The following is a 5,551-nucleotide window of genomic DNA, read 5'->3' as shown; positions in this document are numbered from 1 at the left end:
GCTGATCCAGGGGTTGGGTGTGCACACAATACACAACCCTGGATCACTTAAAGCCTGCACCAAAGCTGCGCCAGGGCTACCAAGCATGGCCCAAAAATGCCTGGGGAAAGAGTGGTTTATTATGGCAATGGGCACCCCCAGGACCATGGCATTTGGTTGCAGTGGTCCTGCGATGGTCCCAGGGTGATTAACTAAAGGAACTTCACTGGAAGATCAGGTGCACTTCTCAACTGTATCAGTATGTCATGGAATCATAGCGCTGGAAGGGTCATCAGGGCCAATCTCCTACTCAATGTAGGATCTCCAACTAGAGCATACTGAGCAGATAGCTATTCAGCCTCTTTCTGAAGATGTCTAGAGCAGGAGACCACATCACCTCTCTAGGCAATTGATTCTGTTGCTGAGCTGCTCTCACTGTAAAGAGGTTCCTTCTAATGTTCAAGTAAAATCTAACCTCCTGCAACTTAAAACCATTAAAATAAGTTCTACTCTGATGCAGCAGAGAAGGTGTTTAAAGAGTGCGATCATGTCACTCCTCAGACTTCAGTTCACCAACTCAACAATGTGCCCAACTCCTTCAGCCTCTCCTGATATGTTTTGTTCTCCATTCTCATTACCATCCTTGTTACCCTTCTCTGAACTCATTCCAACTTGTTAATATCCTTCTTAAAATGAAGCAACCAGAACTGAACACAATACACCAGAAGAGGCCAGACCAGGGCAGAATGTCCTGGGACTATTACAGTCAGCCCTTCTTATACACAGATTTTTTTATACACGGATTCAAGCATCCACAGTTTGAAAATGTTTTAAAAAGTATAAATTTCAAATATCAAACCTTGATTTTCCATTTTTATAAGGGATACCACTTTGCTATGTCATTATATTTAATGGGACTTGAGCATCCACGGATTTTGTTATCCACGGGGGATCTTGGAACCAAACCCCAGCGTATAACAAGGGTCCACTGTACTTCTTTTGACTTGGAAACTATGCTTCCATTAATACAGGCTAAGATTGGATTTTTCTTCTATACTGCAGCATCACATTGCTGGCTCATGTTCAAATTATGATCAGTAATAACCCCAAGGTCATTTTCACATGTAGTACTGTGAAGCCAAGTACTCCCCATCTTATATCTGTGCATTTGGTTTCTATGGTCTAAATGAAGAATTTTGCATGTGTCTCTGGCCCAAAACAGACAGGCCAAAAAGTGTGGCTTCCAGGTACTCTGGGGGCATGGTGTGCAGATGACACCCCCCCCCCCCCGACATGGCTAGAAGCCACTCTGAGGCCAAGTAAGGCATCCCAAAGCCACCAGCAAAAGGAGTGGTGAAAAGCCGCTCCTTGCCAGCAGCCCATTTGAGACTGTGGTAGTGGGCCATCCAGTTGCCATGGTCCCAAGATGATCAGGGCTTGAATGCAGGTGGAGTGCACTCAAAGCCTCCCATCCGTTTTGCCCCTCTGTTGAATTTCATTTTATTAATTTCAATTTTATTAATTTTATCAATTTTCTAGTCTATCAAAATCATTTTGAATTCTCTGCCTATCTTCCAATGTGTTAGCCACCACTCCCAGTTTGAAAATCTGAAAAGGATTCCTACCATCCCATCATCCAAATCATAGGTAAAAATACATGTGTTGGCCCCAGAACAGATGCATATGGCACTCCATTTGAGACCTTCCAATCTGAAACACAGCCAGTTGTGACAACTCTTTGAGCACAGTTTTCCAACCAATTATGGACCCATTTGACAGATAAATGATATTAACAGCATTCCCACCATTTATGAAATTAGTGATCTGATTTTTTTAAAAAATGTAAGGTTAATTTGGCAGGATTTGTCCTTGACAAACCCATGTTAGCACCTATTAATGACTGCATTGACAGCAGGATACTTGCAGACTCCCATATAAATAGCTCTAATGCTTTTTTCCCCCTGGTAAATTTTTTAAAAATATTTTTTCCTGTTCTTAGATTTTTTTTTCCAGTTCAAGGTAATTGTCCTATAGTTTCATGATTCTTCTTTTTTTGCCTTTTTATTGCTTGTTTCCAGTCCTTTAGTACCACACCCCTTCTCCATGATTTCTCAAAAACGATGGTGAGTGGTTCTGTGAGTATGCCAACAAGTTCCTTCAATGCTCTAAGATACAATTCATCTGGTTCCGTAGATCTGAACTCATTTAGATCAACTAGGTGATTCTTGACCAATTCCTTATCAATGTTGATTTGCAACCTCTATGTCCTAGAGTTTTTAGAAGGTGGTCCTTGCGTTCTGTCTGAGCTATCATACCAACTGGTTTGGGATAATTGCTAATGACCAATTTATGCTTCATTAGTACCACATTCCAATAATTACTATTAAAGTTGTCCTGAGGTGTTAGAAGATCTATCGTTGGAGGCGGTTTCTTCTCAGAATGACTCAGGCCCTTCCACAGGACTTTGTCCCAGGAATCCTGGGATCTAGTTCTTCAGTGCCATTACACAAAAGTTGTGGAGAGATCAACAGGTTTTCAGGAGGCAGCTGTTTGTGATCAGAGTGAATTACCACTTTATTGCTCAATTCCTGAAATTTAACAGATTTCTTGGCTTCATTATTTGTCGAGTTGGTCAATTTTATGGGATTTCTTTTGTTATGCTTTGATGTCACTCTTCTTTCTGGTCTGGATTTCATAACTCTTTTACTTTTCTGAGCTGCCTTTGGCTTCTCTTGGCACAAAGTGTGTTCCTTTATAGAAGGTTCCCTTTTGTTGGGGTGCTATAAGTTCATGTCCAAGACTAATGGTTTGATTTCAAGTTCAGAATCTAACTTTACCAAGGATTCAGCAATAACAGTTAATAAAGTATTGCATTCATTGTTGATATTGCTGAGCAATCTATGTTTCTGCATGCCCCCCCCCCCCAGTTTTGTTTCCCTTTGAGGTCTCTGAGGTAATTCCTTTTCTCCATATTATTGAATTATTAGAATTCTCAATCTTTTTATCAAAAGCTGTATCAACCACAGAATTTATGTGTCCCACATCATAAGGGTAAAACAAGATTTAAGTCTGTGATTCAAAGACCAGTCAACAACAGCATTAGAGGGCAGTTCATGGTCTATATTTTTTATCTCTACTACTGGTAAAACCATGTTGTTGCATTACTCCCTTGCTCCCAACCTTCTCAGCGATAGCAGTTTCAGCTGCCAAATTTATTCCACGGTTGTCCTGTGAAACACAGTAAAAACTGTCTGTTGTTTAAAGTCCAGTCAAAAGTCGTCCAAAGGCAATATGGAGTCCATAGCATTTGTTTGTTTATTTGCATGATTTGTTTGAATGATTCTATGGCTAGAGAAAAATAAGCTGTGATTTTGGCTTGTTTTCTTTTGTTACAAGAGAGAGAGTTTAATTAGTTAGGATTAAAAGATGTGAAGCTCTGTCTTGTCAAAACCACCATTATGACTTTTAAACTTAAAATTCAAAGGGGATAACTTCTTATGTTTGATAATTCAGTCCCTTCCCATTTTTCTTGCTGTAATCTGATTTTCCAAGACAGTATTTTAAAAAATCATACTGTCCCTTTAATTGCTCTGGTCTAGCTTTTCTGCTACGTAAAGCCTCTTGCAGCAAAGTAATTAGTAAATTCCTTTTTGTAGCAATTATATCTTATCTTACTTGTTGTTACAATGTGTTCCTCTTTGGTTTCTCAGAGAACTGTATCACAAGGAGCGAGTTAAGATAAGAAAGAGGTGGAAACTGGGGAAGATTTAAATTCTTTTCTTAGATTGCAGAGATGAAGCAATACGTCTCTTTTGGCCTCAGCTTCATTATAGTTCCCTCTTCCCAAGGCTGTATTCCCCTATATAGTGCACCCGCGCTATAGGTGGGCGTCCCATACGCGGCTTCCTGCCACCAGTTTGCACTTTCTGCAAGTGCAGTCAGTGAGGTTTTCTTCTGCTTTCTCCCTAGAGACTGAGCTCCAAAGACTGAGGAAGCATTTATATATTTCAGTTCATTTCATTTTCCTCCTAGCTGGTTACCACTGTCTAAATCACCACTGTCAAAAACTTCCAATGCAGAGGGAACTTTGTCCTCGCCCCCCCCCCACCAACACACACACCTTCCCCCCCCTTCTTTAGGAGTCATCAGATATATGCGCCTTCCCTTCATTTTCTGGAAGCATTCTTTCTTCCTCTGGTATAAGAGTCACTTGGTCCCTCCTGGTTGCATGAAGGAATTTTTTGCAAAATGACAGCAGCAACCACAGTTCTTACAAACTGTGTTTAGGGCAACTTCTAAAGTGATCTTTTGACTGGTATAGTCTTTGAATGAATGGTCCAAAACACACTGCAGAAATAATCCAGTTTGAGACTGCTTTAACTGCCCTGGCTCAGTGCTAGGGAATTCTGGGAATTGTAGTTTATTGTGGTGCCCGAGCTTTTTGGCAAAGATGACTAAATGTCTCACAAAACTACAATTCCCAGAATTCCCTAGCATTTAGCTGGGGCAGTAAAAGATGAAGATCTACAGTGTGCTTTGGACTAATGCTTCTTTATTGCATCTTGATCAAGGGCAACATTGCTAAGGTTGAGTTCCTTTCCATTTCCCTGATTCACAGAAACAGACAATTTCAGTTTGCTGGCCTTCTTTTCTTTTCCTACCAGTTTCACTCACACTTTTCCACCAACATCAACCAGCTTTGAGGACATGTTCACTCAGCAATTTGACATAATGACTTTTGTGTACAAGGCCTTATTTAGTTGTTCCTAGAATTTTATGAATGCTCTATAATCAGTCACAAAAGTAATCTCTCCCTGGAATTTGTCATATGGTTCCAGAGGTACTTCCATTGCTTTGACTCTACAGAGACAGCCCAAAAATCCTCTGGTCATAGGGGTCTGTTGAGGAAAAGGAGAATCATCCACCTTCCAGCTTGGGTCCTCTGATGTTTACTTAAGAAGGTTCACAAGAAGAATGTTTCCTATCTCCCCATTCCCATTTACTTCTCCATACTTCCATTCCACATTGTTCAAGACACACACATTCAAAAGAAATTCTGGAGTCTAACCTCTTCCATTGGTTGTACTGTGATTTATGCACAACTAAATTTCACAGAATCAGGGACTTAACATTAAAGTTTAGTTATTTAAAGCCAGATATATGCATCATTTCCGTCAGTCTCAAATCTGTATAAGTAGAAAACAGATTTAATTTTAAAATACATGCTTCAGAGATTGTCATGGTCTCAGTATGGCTGGAAGTTAAATGCTCTGAGAAATTCAATATGTGTACATCAGATCTGGTTTCAATTGTATGCAAAAAAATGAGAAAGAATAACCCCTCTCCCCCATTTAAGATCTATACTTCAAGGAGGTATTTAGATATTGTTATTCTACTTCCTCCATTCACCAAAAGAGAGAGAAGGAAGGAAGGAAGGAAGGAAGGAAGGAAGGAAGGAGTATTCTTTCAGTAGAAACACATAGGGAAGAAACTGATGCATTTCATTTCAGAAAGTACAGGGTTAGTTTAAACCAACCTGAGGAGTGGAAATAAAGTCTTTGGTAATATCAGG

The 5,551-nt window shown here is 40.0% G+C and overlaps 1 pseudogene; it reads right to left on the bottom strand.

The window, feature by feature from the left end:
* Window positions 1-4,114: 4,114 nt before the first annotated feature.
* LOC149313651 (zinc finger CCHC domain-containing protein 17-like) lies at window positions 4,115-4,829 on the bottom strand (annotated as a pseudogene).
* Window positions 4,830-5,551: the final 722 nt, after the last annotated feature.

The sequence above is a fragment of the Sceloporus occidentalis genome, unplaced genomic scaffold (genome assembly GCF_023333645.1).
Source record: "Sceloporus occidentalis isolate IW3139 unplaced genomic scaffold, rSceOcc1.0.p SCAF_4, whole genome shotgun sequence".
Classification (NCBI taxonomy): domain Eukaryota; kingdom Metazoa; phylum Chordata; class Lepidosauria; order Squamata; family Phrynosomatidae; genus Sceloporus; species Sceloporus occidentalis.
This window is presented reverse-complemented; position numbering and strand designations above follow the sequence as displayed.